The following is a 19,005-nucleotide window of genomic DNA, read 5'->3' on the forward strand; positions in this document are numbered from 1 at the left end:
GATTCGCCCGCACTTCTACCCCATGATCAGAGATAATTGCGCTGCTTAAATTTGCATGCATTATCTCTGATCATCGGTGTGGTAAAGCTCCACGCTGTTCCAGCACTATTTTAGAGCGCTGTTTGGAACAGTGCGGGGCTTTTGATCATCTGCCTGTAGGTGCGCTATATAGAATCAGGGCTTAGTGTACAATTTACAGAATAAGGTCAGTTGAGTATGTAACAATATAATAATGAGCTGGTAATTGATACTAACTAGCAATAATTAGCACTGAATAATGTTAATTGGTGCTAGTTGGCATCTATTTGCAGTTACACATACAATTGACCATAGTTGGTATTCTATAACATGTGGGCACAAAATCCGTAGCATGCAATTGCAAGGGGGTGTGGACTGAGGAGATGCATGGGCAGGTCAGGGGTGCACCCAGGGTTGAGTGCCTTTTATAAAATAGTGCATAGCACCAATTCTCACACCCAAATTTGGGTGCCAGGACTTACTCCTGCTGAAACCAGATATAACTTCTGGTGCCCAATTTAGGTGCACATCTGTGGTATTCCATAACACCATGAACAAAATTCCAGAATGTCCCTGACCCGCCCATGTTCCTCCCATGACCATGCCCCCTTTTGGGTTGAATACCATGGAATTTGGACACTCAGTTTTATAGAATGACGCATAGCAAGATGCATGCACGGATCCAAATTTGTGCTAATTAACATTACTAATTAAGTATTAGCACCCAATTATTGATAATTGGCTCATTACCCAATTTAGTAGCACATGCATCTCGGGCTTGTGTCCAAATTTGGATATGCAAATTTGAGCGCCTTTTATAGAATCCAGGGATAAGTGCCCAAATGTTTGGGGGTAGATTCTATATTGGTGCCTGAATCCACTCGGTAAAACAATATGCCTAGACGTGTTCTCTAAAGAACTCCTAAATTGTACAGAATCAGCTTAAATTTCCACTCCACAAGACCAAATTTGGTCCCATCCATTTAGGCCATGTGTTATTTGGCATAAATCCAGACGCCTAAATTTATTTATTTATTTATTTAAGGTTCATTTATATCCCACAATTTCCCACTCATGCAGGCACAATGTGGCTTACAGTAAGTAAAAAAAAAAAAAAAGTCAGGTGCAGATCGGGCATATTCTCTAATAATGCATATAGATTGCAGAAATATCCATGCTCATAGAAGCCAACTTTTCAAAATTATTGGGGGTGATAAGCCCAGTGGAAATAACCCTTCCCTGGACACATACAAGGAAATTCTCAATATTGGGGTGTGCTTAAGCACCCACAGCACCCACAGAGTTGGTTCCTATCTCCATACTGAACCCATGGTCATGTCCCCTTTTCAACTACATGATTTAGAATTTAGGTGCAGCAAGTTACAGAATACACTTAGGGCCCTGTTTACTAAGGTGCATTAGTGTTTTTAGTGTGCCTACACTTAGCATGCGCGCTAGCCATGGTTAATGAGCGTACATGGTTAATGCGTGCTAAAAACATTAACACGCCTATAACACTGCTTAGTAAACAGGGCCCTTAGAGATTTGTGTGTTTAAATCTCAATAAATGCCAATTAGTGCTGATAATTGCTTGTTAACATCCAATTAACAGTGCTGATTAGCTAGTTAAACAATCAAGTTACGTGCCTTGTTATAGAATACTCTTCAATTTCTGCGCATAAATCAAAACATGATATATAGAATTTGTGGGGGTTAGTGCCTAACTTTTGGCAACCATTCTTGAACCCACCCCTAAAAGATAAATTGCTGCAGGTGGCCTGTGGATCAGTAGACATGCAGCCCCCTCATTGTTAGTTATTTGTGTGTAAAAGGTATTATCAGAACACAATTTCCATTTCTGTTATGTGAAATGACTGCATTCCAGCTTTAAAATACATCAATCATTCTTACAATCAAATTCTTTCTTCTAAAGTATTTAAACCATTTTCTTGAATGCACTTAGGACCGGCGTCACAAAAGCTTTTCTTCCGTTCTGTGCCTACTTGGAGATTGGGCTTAGTGAATCAAACCCTAGACTGCTTTGCTCCATTTTTTATTTCGTCTGCTTCAACAGAATTGTATATTCAAAGTAAAAAGATAACTAAACAATATGAACATACTCTATAATTTCTATTGATTTTTCCAGCTTTGAAGTCTTCAGGGACCTTGCACCATCAGAAATTGCAAGTTAAGAAAATGTACAGCCAAAAGACAGTTTTAGCAAGTTTTAGAGAATTAAAATAATCCTAGCATATGTTTTTATAAAAATGGAATTTAGAAGTCCTGAGTATTTTGGGAAAAACTGAGCAAATCCTCCCTATTTACATTTTTGGGCCAGATTCTGTACATGGCGCCTAAAAAATCCGTGTGGTACACATTTCCACCTAAGCGTATTCTATAAGCAGCACCTAGATTTAGGTGTGGTATATAGAATATGCTTAGTTGATATTCCAGTGCCTAAAACTATGCACAAACAAAAATATGGCATAAATCCCTGCGTGTAGATTTACATGCACTGGGCCACATTCTATAACTACATGCATAAATTTTGGAACGACCATGAAACGCCCATAGCCCCCTATTGAACTGCACACATTAGAATTTCGGTGCAGTTCGTTAGAGAACACGCTTAACGGGTTGTGTGCGTAAATTCAAATTATTGCTAAGTATTGCTCATGATTGCTTGTTAAGTACTGTTATCAACACTGATTAGCTTGTTAAGCCAATTAAGTTACACACATTGTTATAGAATGTGCCTGAAATTTGGCATGGATTTCTAGGTGCACTATATAGAATCCAGCAGACTGGTCCTTGCCCTGCACTGTAGTTCAGAAGGTATTGAATTCAAATCATTTTTTTTACTTACATCAGTAAATAAGTCAAAAACCTTCAGCGTGGAGGGGCATAATCAAACGGGGGCGCCCATCTATAAGGGTGCCCATCTCTAAGGACGGCACTGCGAAAGGGCAGGGCAACCCATCTTTTGTTTTGATAATATGGTCAGGGATGGCCAAATCTCAACATTTAGGTCGACCTTAGAGATGGCTGGCCTCGGTTTTCGCCTATAATGGAAACCGAGGACGGCCATCTCAGAAACGACCAAATCCAAGCCATTTGGTCGTGGGAGGAGCCAGCATTAGTAGTGCACTGGTACCCTCTCACATGCCAGGACACCAACCGGGCACCCTAGGGGGCACTACAGTGGACTTCACAAATTGATCTCAGGTGCATAGCTCCCTTACCTTGGGTGCTGAGCCCCCTAAAACCCACTACCCACAACTGTACACTACCATAGCCCTTGAAGGGTGAAGGGGGCACCTAGATGTGGGTACAGTGGGTTTTGGAGGGCTCCCATTTACCACCACAAGTGTAACAGGTAGGGGGGATGGGCCTGGGTCCGCCTGCCTGAAGTGCACTGCAGTACCCACTAAAAACTGCTCCAGAGACCTGCATACTGCTGTGATGGAGCTGGGGATGATATTTGCGGCTGGCATAGAGGCTGGAAAATTTTTTTTAATTAGTTTTTTTGGGTGGGAGGGGGTTGGCGACCACTGGGGGAGTAAGGGGAGGTCATCCCCGATTCCCTCGGGTGGTCATCTGGTCAGTGCGGGCACATTTTTGAGGCTTGGTCGTGAACAAAAAGGGACCAAGTGAAGTCGGCCAAATGCTCGTCAGGGACGTCCTTCTTTTTTCCATTATCGGCTGAGGATGGCCATCTGTTAACCACGCCCCTGTCCCGCCTTCGGTACATTGCCGACACGCCACCTTGAACTTTGGCTGTCCCTGCGACGAAAAGCAGTTGAGACCGGCCAAAATCGGCTTTTGATTATGCCGATTTGGCCGGCCCTGAGAGAAGGCCGCCCATCTCCCGATTTGTGTGAGAAGATGGGCGCCCTTCTCTTTCGAAAATGAGCTGGATAGTCAATTAACACCATTTCAAGCATCATGGTCTTTCTGAAGTGAGAAAATTGCAAATGTAGAGTCTGGGAATATTGCAGTGCTATACAGTGGAAGTTCCTCAATATATATATTTTTTAAGTCCATGTTTATTTACTCACAAAGTTCAATAAACTACGAGATAAAATATCATTAAACAGTTGGTGCCTAATGCAGAAAAATGACTATGGCAATAAGATATGATTAATGACAGAATTTTTGGTTTTAAGTTGAAAATGGCAGGAGGAGCTAAGAATAATAACCAATTTGCAGCAGGATCTAGTCACTCTGGTTCCACCTCTAGGCCATTAATGTCACCTCCATGACCAGACTAGTCATAAGCCCTCTAATTTTGTAAATTTGGGCACCCAACTTTTCAATTACTAGGAAATTCTGTATATGGCATCTAGCGTTATGTGCTATTTTTGCATCAATCTTTCACTGCGGAAAAGTGCTACAGTATAACAGAAGCAAGGTGCCAAAATGGCCCAAAAATAGCAGATTGGCAAAGACCTACACTTATGTGTCCTCTTAAAGAATAGCGCCTAAGTGTTTCTGTGTGGATCTGAAAATGGGACGTAATGATAAGAGGGACATAAGCGGGTCAGGGTGTTTCCTTATAAAATTCAGGGGATCCATGCCCAGCTTGAGCACCTGGATTTATACCTGGTTTCAGTTGGTGCACATATTCGCCCCCAAAGTTGGATGCAGATTCCAGCACTACGTGCTATGCTATAAACCTGCTTATTTTCGAAGGAGATCGCCGGCCATCTTCTGACACAAATCGGGAGATGGCCGGCCATTTCCTGAACCCGGCCAAATCAGTATAATCAAAAACCGATTTTGGCCGGCTCCAACTGCTTTCCGTCGCAGAGTCGGCCAAAGTTAAAGCGGGCATTTCCATAGGGTATGGAAGGCGGGACGGGGGCGTGGTTATGAGATGGCTGGCTTCGGCCAATAATGGAAAAAAGAAGGCCGGCTCTGACGAGCATTTCACCAGCTTCACTTGTTCCATTTATTTTTAGGACGAAGCCTCAAAAAAGTGCCCCAACTGAGCAGATGACCACCGGAGGGAATCGGGGATCACCTCCCCTTACTCCCCCAGTGGTCGCCAACCCCCTCCCACCCAAAAAAAAAATTTAAAAATCATTTTTTTGCCAGCTTCTATGCCAGCCTGAAATGTTATACTCAGCTCCCTGACAGCAGTATGCAGGTCCCTGGAGCAGTTTTTAGTGGGTGCAGTGCACTTCAGGCAGGTGGACCCAGGCCCATCCAACCCCTACCTGTTAGTCCAAACAGGTAGGGGTTGGGGTAGGGGTGCGCAAAGGCACCCACGCGGCTTAGTAAAATGGACCCTTGGTTGATTTCCCAGTTGCAAAAACTATGCGCATTCATTTACACCAACAAAAATGTGGTGTAAATTTCAGCACTTAGATTTAGGCGCACTGGGCCATATTCTATAACTACATACGTAAATTGTGGAACACCCATGAAATGCTCATTTCCCCACCCATAATCACACCCCTTTTTGGCTACACATGTTAGAAGTTAGGCGCACCGCATTATAGAATATGTTTAGCGAGTTGTACATGTAAATTCTAATTATTGCCAATTAGTGTTCATTATTGCTTTTTAAGTGCTGTTATCAATGCTGATTGGCTTGTTAAGCCAATTAAGTTATGCACTTTGTTACAGAATATGCTTGGATTTCAGCGTGAATCTCTAGGCGCACTATATAGAATCTGGGGGTTAGTGTGCAAAGTTGGACACCCAGTTTATAGAATAAGGTCAGTTGTGCACAATTTAATTTAATAATTGGCTGTGAACTGGAGTTAACAGCTAATTATTGTTTCAGGGGACCTTTTGCTAAGCTGCACTAAAAAGTGAGCTATGGCATCAGTAGCGCAGGGTTTTCCCCACACACTGAGGCCACTTTTAACATGGCTGTAAAATGATAGCAATTTCTATTTCCCCATTGATGGCTACGTATTCATTTCCCAATTAGTGTGCAGTCAGTAGCACATTAGCCCTTATAGTCACTTGTTTACTAGTGGTAAGGGCTAATTAATAAACCCCATGCTAATCAGACAGTGTGCGCAGATTTACCCACACTACCCAATTAGCGCAAGCCACACTTACTCTCTTCCTCCAAACATACATCCTACGCTAAAAATAAACTTTAAGTTTTAGTGCGTGGGTAGCACATATTGATCCCAGAACTACCACGGGATGCCTGAGTGTGCCCCACTGTAGTGACTTTTAGCATGCATTAGTGCTTACCGCTACTTCAGATAAAGGCCCCTTAAATTGGTGTTAATTGGTACCAGTTGGCACTTGTGCATGCAACTGATCTTTGTCGCTATTCTAGAAGCTGTCGCACGTAACCAGGGCTGCCGAGAGGGGGGAGAAAGGGAGGCAAAATTCCATGAGCCCGGCCTCCAGAGGGGGGCCTGGGTTCAGGCTCGGTGCTGGCAAGCTTCTTCCTGCTTGCTTCCGGGTCTGTCCTCTCCTGCTTGCCGCCCAGGACCAGAATGATTGCATTAACGCAATATTGCATTAATGCAATCATCTGGGTCTGTATTCTAAGACACACTGCACCTAAACAAATAAAGAGCATAAGCACGAGGTTCTCCTTGAGAAAGCCGACACGGCGAAATGGGACACCGTGGGATGGATAACAAAGATAAGTGCTACTTGCTAAATTAATAATAATATCAAGGATACACACATAAAATGAAGTATATGAAGTGAATAATTTGATAAAAGTATAAAAATTAAAGAGTAAAACAAACAGAGGTTTTTAAGCCAATGAAGAGTACAAACCCAGAGAGTCACATAAAACACTGAAACAGTGACCGGGGACATACAGAAGCTTTTTCCTCCATTAATTATAAAAATCAGTGAGCACCATGGTATAGCAACCACATAAAAGGTGTTTTGAAGCAATCTTCTTAATTTTGTGGTTAAGTCCTTTCAATTTAAAGGGATCTTTGATTTTTAGTAAATACATCCATAATTCACCATGAGCAGGTGGTAAACTAGTTTCAAAGAAAACATGTCTTTGATTTATATTTTAAACCTTAGAGTCGAAATGGAACAGAGAATTAAGAATTTTGCTCCATTTTTGCAATAAGCTCCCATTATTACAATTATTGATGTTAGTAATACCTTTGCTTTGTTAGTCCACTTGAATGTGTAGAAATGAAGGTCAATAAAATGATTGGCTGAGGAGCTAATAAAAGGAGGTTAAGGGTGCTGTTGAAGCTCTGGTTGGGATAACATTTCTTTTTTTTTTAATTTATCTTTGTAATTGAGAGGTAAAACAGTGAAGAGATGGATATTTAAATGATGTCAGTTCTGAGCTATTTCACCCTCAGACTTTGAAAGCAGACTGGTTAGTCACTTAACAGGCAGTTTTGGCAGAGAGGGGAGGGCAGCAAATTTGAGTTTGTGTGGTGTCTAATAATATAATTTTATAGGATTGATCTGGGAGGGGTGATGTTTGGATGATTATGATTGAGTGTAATTATCAAAATCTTGGAGTCAGGAGAGCTACAATTGAGGCAATCCTCCTCAACTGCCACCCAGGTCAGTGTTGGGATCCAAAACGATACCGGTTATCCCCTAGTGGTAGTCTGACAGTACTATTGCTAAGGGGCAGCATTCATTAAGAACATAAGAGCATTCCGTGAGACTGAAGGCTTAAATCAAGCTGCAAGGCTGAAGGTTTGAATAAGGTACTTAACAGCATTCCACCAGCCTTGGCTAGGCCAGATCAAGGCCCATCAGGGCCAATATCCTGTTTCAGACATTGGCTAATAGTGCTCAAATGTATCTGGCAGAATCCAAAGAGTATATCATTTCCTTGTTGCTCACTCTCAGTTTTTCCAGACTACCTGGCAAATTATAGTTTATGAATTTTTCTTTCAGGAAGTTGTCTAAACCCCTTTAACTCAGTTATGTGAGATGAATTGACTACATCATCTGGCAACAAATCCTATGTCTTTATTGTGTATTCAACAGAAAAACACTTTCTCTGATAAGAATTAAATCTGCTTCTTGTTAGTTTTGTGGATTATCTGCTAGTCTAAGTATTATTTAAAAGGATAAATAATGCTTCCATGGAAGACTTTAGCATTCAAAAAGAGGAGAAGTATTATCTTTTAGGTACAAGAAGTGCTGTTTTTCTCAGCAAGCTTTTCTATTTTTCTGCAAGCATATAAAAGTTTTTTAAATGTAAAAAAAATTTGCTACAATAGGAACTCTTATAAGCTGCACTGTAATGCACCAGCCCCAAACAGGAGTAAAATATCAGAAGGGTTTGAGAGGCAAATATAAGGGAAGGGAAATGAGACTTGATATACTGCCTTTCTGAGGTTTTTGCAACTACATTCAAAGTGGTTTGCATATATTCAGGTACTTATTTTGTACCAGGGGCAATGGAGGGTTAAGTGACTTGCCCAGAGTCACAAGGAGCTGCAGTGGGAATCAAACTCAGTTCCCCAGGATCAAAGTCCACTGCACTAACCACTAGGCTACTTCACGGAGAGTGTGGTGGATACATGGAATACCCTCCTGTGGGAGATGGTGGAGATGAAAATGGTAATGGAATTCAAACATGCGTGGGATAAGCACAAAGGAATCCTGTTTAGAAGGAATGGATCCACAGAATCTTAGCGGGGATTGGGTGGCAACACCAGTAATTAGGAAGCAATACCAGTGCTGGGTAGACCTCTACGGTCTGTGCCCTGATCGTGACTGAATATATATGGATGGACTGGAGTGAAAACTTTTAAGGGGCTGCGACGTTTGCTTCAGAACTTTTAGTATAAGAACAGTGCTAGGCAGACTTCTACGGTCTCTGCCCTGAAAATGGCAAGGACAAATCAAACTCGGGTTTAGATATAAAGTATCGCATACGCATACCATGTATAATGAGTTTACCTTGTTGGGCAAACTGGATGGACTGTACAGGTCTTTATCTGCCATCATCTAATATGTTACTCACGTTACTATGGGTAAATGAGTGTTTGTGAACATGGTCGTGGAAGGAATCAACTATAAAGGCTTTTCCTCTACCTTTGAATACCTTTTTTTTTTTAAAGTTTTTTTAAGGCAATATTTGGAACATACTTGTGGTCTGCCAAATAGCAAATGTCATACAACGAGATGTGCACATTTAGCACAGAAAAATCTATTAGTCACTGCCTTAAAATATTTATCTTTAAAGAGGCCAAAAAGAATTCCTCTAGGATGAGTCCTGTCAGTTACGGTAAGACTCTAAAAGCAACATAGTAAATTTTATAAAGTTACACAATAGCTCAAGGAATAGCAAAGCAGGAACATTTCCAGCTGTCACCTTTAACTGCTGCAAAGTTTATTTATGAGAATGTATCATTGTGATGTCACTATAAAACAATAGAAGCACTACTTTTTCTGCTTTAAGTGCTAGGGCTTTAATACAGTGATTTAACCTGTGTGCTCAGGTGATCTGCTTTCCCCCAAAGAATTTGTGAAAAAAGGAGAGAGGAAAATAAAAAAAATAAACGACACATATATGGATCTACTACTACTACTACTTATCATTTCTATAGCGCTACAAGGCATACGCAGCGCTGTGCATCATTTGCAAAAAGACAGTCCCTGCTCAAAGAGCTTACAATCTAGATAAGACAGGTAAACAGACAGAACAATAAGGGTAAGGGAATAAAGAGGTGAAGATAAAAGGACAGGGCAAGTTGAGTAGTGGTTAGGAGTCAAAAGCAGTGGTAAAGAGGTGGGCTTAAGTTTGGACTTGAAAATGGCCAAAGATGGGGCTAGACGTATAGGCTCGGGTAGTCTATTCCATGCGAGGGGTGCAGCAAGATAAAAGGAATGGAGTCTGGAATTAGCAGTACAGTAGAAGGGGACAGATAAGAGAGATTTATCTACAGAACGGAGTACCCGAGAGGGGGCGTAGGGAGAGACAAGAGCGGAGAGGTACTGGGGAGCGGCAGAGTGAATGCACTTATAGGTCAATAACAGAAGTTTGAATTGAATGCAGAAATGGATAGGGAGCCAGTGAAGTGACTTAAGGAGAAGGCTAATGTGAGCATAGCGACTTTGGCGGAAAATGAGTCGTGCAGCAGAGTTTTGGACTGATTGAAGAGGAGAGAGATGGCTAAGATGGAGGCCGGTGAGAAGCAGGTTACAATAATCAAGATGAGAGGTGATAAGAGTGTTGGATAAGGGTTCTGGTAGAGTGCTCAGAGATGAAGGGACAACAGGTTTCTGTTCTAGTTCCTCTTAGAAAAGCAGTGTGGTAAAGTCTGGACAGGGTAAGTCTGCCATAATAATAATAATAATAATAATAATAATAATAATAATAATAATAATACATATGGTCTCCTGAGTGAGGCAAAATAAAGGAAGGTTGCCAAGCATATAAACTGTAGCACTGGAAAACAGTAATTCCAAGATGCCCACAAATATTTGAGTTATTTGGGGTTACTTGTTGTACAACAAGGCACCCAGGCTATAGCATCTTGTAATAATGTGAGTAAGAGTGAGCCAAGAAGCCTTCACAAATACAGCCAGACCATGGTTTAAAAGTAGATCCAAGAAGTCTTTAATAGTGTGATTCAAATGGAAAACATATAGGAACATATTCCTTTTACAGGCCGGTAACTCAGTGTTGCTTATAAGCCACTGAAATGACGGTAACAACCAAACAAATGGAGCCTGGTTCTTAGCAGACCACAGAAAAGTTTCATTTTGCACAGCTACAAAATAAAAAGCTTTCTTACCTCACAGTTACTCCTTTGATCTTTCAAAGGTACATTATATAAGCATACTCTGGAGATCTACTTCTTCCTGCTCTGGGCATCCCTAGCATTTTTTTCTCCCTCTGGGGTTTTATCTGCCCTGACTGCTAAGCATTCTAGGACCCAGCCTCTTAAGGTGTACCTGTGAGAGCTTGTATTTAAGATGGACTAGTAGGTTCTTATGTAGTCCACCACCTGCCTGAATTCAAGGTGCAGACATTATGCTGCTCTAGGGCAGGTGTAAATGCTAGGGTGTACTTTCCCCACTAATTCTAGACAGTTACATGCCCAAATTTGCGATTAACACACAAATTTGCACACACAGGTTATGGTCGGTTGTGTATGTAACTTAATTTAATAATGAACTGATAATTGGTGTTTATGAGCAATAATAGGCCATAGAGGCCATAATTGGCACTAATTAGCGCCAATTATCAGTCACACATCACTGCCCTTAATTGGTATTCTTTAAGTTGCATGCTCAAATTCCAGAGCACACAACTTTGAGGGGTCATGGAGCATGCCAGGTAGTTCTGTACACAGGTTACAGTTAGGTATGAACATTGAGGTAGTGTAAGTTTGGTGTGTAAATACGGAATTACACTAATATTCTATCATGACAGTTGCACACACAACTGCTGTTATAGAATTCATGGTTAGCAGACATCATGCTGGCTCCTAACTTTAGGCAAACGTTTGAGAATCGCCCCCTTTATGTGTATATTTTATAAAATACACACACACACACACACACACACACACACACACACACACACACATATATATATATATATATATATATATATATATATATATATATATATATATATACTATAGCTGTGCCCTTACTCTGGCCAAACTTGGTCCTTGTGCTGCACTAAATGCTTTTTTACATGCAAAAACAGTTCCTAAAATGAACTTCTGCACACAAGGTCAGCTTAAACATTATGCAAATTAGGTAGTTGCCTAGGGCAGCAAAGTCCAGCTGCAGTCAAAGCAAAATAGATACTGACAGCTACATGAACTCAGAAAACCATCACCCTGTGCTTTTCACTGTTTAATATTTGAAAGTATGATATTCAATTACATGTTTTTACAAGATCATTTGGGGAGGAATGATACTGGGGTAACATGATTGTTGAGTTTAAACATTAGGGGCCTTATTTTATAAAAGGTTATGCTCCTAAATTACGAGCATAATCTGTGCTCCTAAATTTATTCTCCTAATTTAGGGCCCCTTTTACAAAGCAGCGGTAAGCCCAATGCGGGCTTACTGCTCACTAAACAGGAAGTATCGCCGGGCTACTGCAGTAGCCCTGCAGTACTTCCCACCCCCAGCATGCCGTCACATCCGTCGCTACATAAATATATTTATTTTTGTAGCGCCGAGGTGTAGCAGGCCCAGGGCCACTGAGAGACTGAGCCAGGCCCAGGGCAGGGCCACTGCTGCAGCCGCTGCCCCCCATGGTCGCTGCCACACCAGTGGCATAGCCAAGGGTGGGCCCAGGCCCACCCACTTTGGGCTCAGGCCCATCCAGTAGCAGCACACCTATGATGTGTGGCTGGCAGGGATCCCAAAGCTCCACTAGCCAAAAACTCCCAACAACTGTTCTTCCTGCATACCTTTTAAATAGCAGATCTTCACTTGCTGTGAGCAGCGACTGATACATACTGCTCACACTGACCCCACAGCCTTCCCTCTGATGTATTCCCACCTATGCGGAAACAGGAAGTTGCATCTAAGGGAAGGCTGTGGGGCCAACATGAGCAGTGTGTATTAGTTGCTGCTCACTGCCAGTAAAAATCTGCTATTTAAAATGCATGCGGGGGAGGGGGATGTTTGAGAGATCATATGGCATGCAGGTGAGAGAGGGAGATACCAAATCACTTATGGGACAAGGCGAAGTTCTGCCCACCCAAAATTGGGTGGCTACGCTCCTGCGCCGCACCCCCTGGATTGCGGCTGCTCCCCACCGCAGTTCCACATACCTTGGCTGACACGGGTCTACGGCTCTGCCAGCAGAAGCCTTTCTCTCAGCGCTGTTCTTCACTCTGCCACATTGCCTGCCCTCCCCTGTGGCTGCTTTTCCTCTCAGGTCACACATGCTCAATTTCATCAAAACTGAGCATGTGCGATGTGAGGGAAAAAGCAGTTGAAGGGCAGGCAATGAGGCGGAGTGAAGAATAGTGCTGGAGGAAGGCTTCTTCTGCTGGTGAGACCTGGGGACCCTCGCCAGCCAAAAAAGAGACCCTGAAGCCCTGTCTTCACTCCTCCCCAGCATAGGAGCCAACTTTTCAAAATTATTGGGGGTGCTAAGCCGAATGGAAATAACCCCTCCCTGGACACATACAAGGAATTTTCTCAATATTGGGGGTGCTCAAGCACCCACAGCACCGGCTCCAATGCTCCCCAGCCTCTAAGGGTAGCCTAGCCATGGAGTTTTCTCTCTCTTGCTTCTGTCGGGATGCAATCACCTGGGTCGCATCAGGAGCAGGAGAAAGAGAAAGAGAGAGTGACCCCAGCATCAGGTCCCCCTTGTAGGCCGGGCCTGGGGGAATCTTGTCCTTCTGCCCCCCCTCTCGGTGGCCCTGGCAGAGTCTGAGAGGTTAGCAGTGATTTTCAATACACTAATTGGTAAGTGCCTGGATAAAAAGCTGTCCTAAGTTTCTCCATGCAGTTATCCAGGTGCCAGTCTGAATATCAGCTAGGTTAGCAGGGTTTAAAAAAGGTTTGGATAATTTCCTAAAAGAATAATCCATAAGCCATTATTAAGATGGATTTGGGAAAATACACTGCTTACTCTTTGATCTTGCCAGATGCTTGTGACCTGGATTGGCCACTGTTGGAAAAAGGATACCGGGCTTGATGGACCTTTGGTGTGTCCCAGTATGGCAACGCTTGTGTTCTTATGTAAATTCTAGTAGCCAGCCAATTCCCAGATATTCAAAGCCAGTGCCCAGAGTAGATCTGACATTGCTGCTACCTCTACTACTTATCATTTCTATGCCTTTAAGATCACTGACCACATAGCAGGCTCTGAACTCTTAGGTGAAGGATGCAACACTGAAGGTTTCCAAGACTCCCTGCTGTCCTTGCACTGACCCTGTCTGCACAATTTCTTGCAATTGCTTTCCTTTTAAAATATATGTTTTTTGCTGGAAACGCAGCTGAAATTTCTGGGCATAATTCTATAAGATGTGTGTTGGTAACATAGCATTCTACACACAGAAAGAGATATTATCAAAATTGGCCAGGGTATACATGTGTAACATGTGTAACCTAATGCTAAATGCTAAATAGTAGTAGTAGTAACCTGCATACAGTAAATTCTATAAATGGCATAAAAAAATAGGTGCCAAAAACCCCACTTAAATGGTATTCTATAAGCTGTGCCTAAAGTTCGGCATGGTTTATAGAATACACGCTTAAGCGGAAAGTTGCGTGTAAATGTAGGCGTGGCCATTTGCGCCAAAGAAAACGTGGTGCAAATGCCCGTGTCTAAATTAAGTGTGGAACACTATTATTTTGTAATTATGTGTGTAACTCAAAGCCACGCCCTCGTTCTAGCCTGAACCACCCATGACCCTCTCATTTCTGAACCCCCTTTTTTGAAATGCATGTAAATTTTATGAACAGAATCCACACAGGACCCAATTAAATCTAATTAATGCCAATGATTGCATATTAAAAAGCCAATTATTGGCACTAATTGATTTGTTATTCAATTAAATTGTGCACACAATTTGGGGATGCGCCTAAGTTTGAACACACAATTTTTGGCGACCTTTACAGAATCAGGGGGCATATAAGTTTCTCCAACCTGAGCAAGGATGTAACTGGAGTTTGTGCTTATGTGTTTTTTTTTCTTATGAAATATGCACAAGTGAGCTTTATAAAACAAGAAAAATGTGTGTGCTTCAGAGTACGTAAAACTTTATGGGAGCTTTCTGGGGGAGAAGAGATAATTTTATGATGACACATGTGCATATGTTCCATTTATGTTCCACTTAAAAGCAGGACTTCCTGTCAGCCAATACGTGAGACAGTGGTGCATATCTTTTTCTGAGGAAGAGTTTGGGAGATGTACAAAGGTCTCCGGAAAAAAACACCTGGTATTTTCACCTCGGTAAAAATTACTGAGTTGGAAATACCAAGCGATTCATAAAGCAAATCACATGCAAATGAGCTGCTCACAAAATCGGTCAGCTGAGCATGTGCAGAGCAGCGAATTGCTAAGCGTGGCTGCTCTGCACATGCTTAGAGCAGTACCTGCTATGGCTTTCATACATGCATACAAGCTGCGTGTATGAAAGTTTTTTTTTTTTTTTTTCCAAACATCAGCGGCAGAAGCGGGGACGGGGAGAGGCACAGCAATAGTTCTGGGCAGGATATCACAGGAGACCACAGAAAAAGGGAGGAGGTTGGCCAATGGTTCCATTTAAAAAAAAATATACTTTTGATAAAGGCTAATTTTATGAGGAGCTTAAATCTGGGGAGGTACTGACAGACTTCAGCAAGAGCTGCAGTTGATCCAGAAATAGCATGAGAGCTGGCTGTGCTGTGTGGAGCTGCAAGATAGAGCCCATCTACACAAAAGTGAAGAACACTGCTTACAGCTGCTCCAGACCTCTCGGTAAATGTTGCTTACTAAAGGTTAGCAGTTCTTCCTGTGTGTGCATCGCTCGTAAACAACTGTGCATCCCACAGAATGCACATCTAAATACTAATCAGCTTATTTGCATGCATTTGCATGTGATTCCCATTGGCTGCCACCACAGATGGAAAACAGCCCGCGTAGAACCCCTTTATTTATTTATTTATTGTATTTGTACCCCACATTTTCCCACCTTTTTGCAGGCTCAATGTGGCTTACAGAGTATAGATATGATAACGTCGTTACATGATTTAAAAACAGTCGATCATAAGCAGAGGTGAAAGAGGATTTAGATGGAAGGTGTTAGGTTATGCATTGCCTGTTGAATACCATGGTCGGTAAACTGGCTGAAGCCGGTCAAAAACACACAGTGCTGACCCGGTAATTATTTTGCATCTGCCCCTTACAGACAAGTGCAGAATCTCATAGAGAGATTTTTACAACAAGGTTATCCAAATTCCACCTTGAAGAGAGCTTACAGAAGAACAAAGGATGTACAAAAGAATCTTTTGCTAGAATATCTCTATTTTGAACTCTTAAATGGAATGGTTTTTGTTTTTCCATTCATGACAAGGATTATCAACATTGTATATTAATTGTGAAAATACTAGTCTGTTTTTGTCTTTTCACCCTAATTTTCATGATGCCTCTATAGTGGCTTTCTAGAGAGGAAAGAAATTGGCTGCACTTTTAACACTTAAATTTGATAAGGATTTAAATAATCAGTCTGTGTAAAGTTGTGGAAGCTGTAATTGGTATGGATCTACCATTGAGGGAACTCATTGGATATCATCTTCAAATGGTTATATAATACCAGTTAGACATACTGCTACATGTGGATCTTATGTTATTTATGTCATCTATTGCCATCACCCAAAGGAGTAAGTGAGTTGTACCAAGTACATCATCCAGCCATGACTAAATTAACACAAGAATAGATTGGTTTCCCTGGTGTCTGACTAGAGAGAAAAGAATCATATGATTGACAAGTTAAAGTGGAGAATTATTGACACAATTGTGTTAAATGAATTGGGTGGTGATAGAGATCGACTTTTAAACCTACAGGAATACTTTTGGATCTTCACTTTAACTACTACACCTGTTTTTATAATGAATAAGGCACAAAAATGTGCCCTAAATGACCATATAGCCACTGGAGGGAGTCAGGGGTGACACCTAATACCCCCCTCCCAGTGGTCACTGCCCCCCTCTCATCCCCGAATATGTGAAGAAAAATATGAATTGTCAGCCTTTATGACAACCTCAGATGTTAAAGTCAGGTCTATTAGAGCAGCATGCAGGTCCCTGGAGTAGTATAGTGGTCAGTGCAGTGCACTATGGCGTGGGGGACTCAGGTTCCTATCTCTCTCTACCTGTCACACTTGTGGTGGAAGCTTTGACCCCTCCGAAAGTCACCAAAATCCTAATGTACCACATATAGGTGTCCCCCTTCACCCCTAAGGGCTATTGTAGTGGTGTACAGTGGGGGAGTAATGGGTTTTGGGTGGGTTTTGGAGGGTTTGGGGAAAAGATAAGGGAGCAATGGTGAAATGTGTACCTGGTAGCTTTTTTATGACGTGCACAGAAGTGCCCTCTAGGATGCCCCATTGCTCTCCTGGGATGTATGGGGGATCAGTCTACTAAAAATGCTGGCTCCACCTACATCACAGTGGCATGAATCTTTACATTTGGCACATATATTTTTTTTGAAACTGGACCAAAAAACAAAATGTCCAAAGCACAAAACCTTGTTTGAAAGAATATTTTTTTTAAAACAATTGATGTTTCTCTTTTTTGAAAATGACCTTCTTTCCTATTCGGATTCTGGACATTTTGTTAAAAATGTCCCAAGTCGGACGTAGACATCATATCGAAAATGGCCCGCCACATTTTCGTTACAGGGAATTTTCAGAAGACAGAGAGAGCAGAGATGTTGATATTCGATTTCCCCTGAAGCAGAGCACGGATAGCTCAAAACAGTGGCGTTCCTAGAGGGGCTGACACCTGGGGCGGATTGCCGATGCGCCCCGCCCCTCGGGAGCAGCGCCCCCCCCCCCCGGTACAGCGTGCCACCCCGGCGAAAGGACACCCCCCACCCCAGCGAAGGAACACCCCTGGGGGCACGCCGCTGGGGGGGGGGGTGCCGGGCGCTGGTCAGCGTCGTTCGTTTCCATGCTCCCTCTGCCACGGAACAGATTACTTCCTGTTTTGGGGCAGAGGAAGCATGGAAACGAATGATGCTGACCAGCGCGTGGCACTCCCCCAGCGGCGTGCACCCGGGGCTGACCGCCCCCACCACCCCCCACTTCCTTGGTACACCACTGGCTCAAAACATGATTGTGTCAGGTTATTTTGGAGCTTTTGGACATTATGGGCTAGATTCAATACAAGGTGCCTGAAAGTTCCATGCAGAAAATAAGAATATGCCTAGGCATATTCTGTAAAGTATGCCTAATTTTTATAGAAAAGGGTTAAATTTCTGCATGGTATATATAGAATAACGCTGAGCACCTCACCACGTGACCAAGTGTAGTCAGGCCATTTACACCATGTTTTACTTGGTGTAAATCCTGATGCCTAAATTAGGTGCAGAGCAGGTGTATTCCAGAACAATGCGCATAGATTTTAGAAATGCCACGCTCGTAACCATGCCCCCCCTTTTCAACTATGCAACTTAGAATTTAGGCGCATCACATTACAGAATGTGTTTAGCGAGTTGTGCACATAAAACTAATGCAAATTAGTGCTGATAATTGCTTGTTAACATCCAATTAACAGCGTTGATTAGCTAGTTAACCTATTAAGTTACATGCATTGTGATAGAATACACTTTGATTTCTGCAAGGAAATTAAGGCGCCATATATAGAATCTTGGGGAATGTGGGAGACAATCCTTGACCTTTCTTCAAATCATAATTGGCTGCTAAGTATTTTTACTATTTTGAGAATTTTTCTAAATGTGTTTCCAAATGAACTTATTAATTCACGTGGAGGGGCATAATCGAAAGGGACTCCCAAGTTTTTCTGAGGACGTCCTCACAGGACATCCCCGTGAAGGGGCGGGGAAACCCGTATTATCAAAACAAGATGGACATCCATCTTCCGTTTCAATAATACAGTCGGGGATGCCCAAATCTGGAAATTTAGGTCGACCTTAGAGATGGTCGTCCTTAGACTTGGTCGTTTCTCATTTTCGGCGATAATGGAAACCAAGAAGGCCCAACTCAGAAACGACCAAATGCAAGCCCTTTGCTCATGGGAGGAGTCAGCATTCATAGTGCACTGGTCCCCCTGACATGCCAGGACACCAACCGGGCACCCTAGGGGCACTGCAGTGGACATCAGAAATTGCTCCCAGGTGCATAACTCCCTTACCGTATGTGCTGAGCCCCCCAACCCACTATCCACAACTGTACACCACTACCATAGTCCTTATGGGTGAAGGAGGCACCTAGATGTGGGTACAGTGGGTTTGTGGTGGGTTTTGGAGGGCTCACATTTACCACCACAAGTGTAACACGTAGAGGGGGGGGGGATGGGCCTGGGCCGCCTGTCTGAAGTACAGTGCACCCACTAAAACTGCTCCAGGGACC

The sequence above is a fragment of the Microcaecilia unicolor genome, chromosome 10 (genome assembly GCF_901765095.1).
Source record: "Microcaecilia unicolor chromosome 10, aMicUni1.1, whole genome shotgun sequence".
NCBI lineage: Eukaryota > Metazoa > Chordata > Amphibia > Gymnophiona > Siphonopidae > Microcaecilia > Microcaecilia unicolor.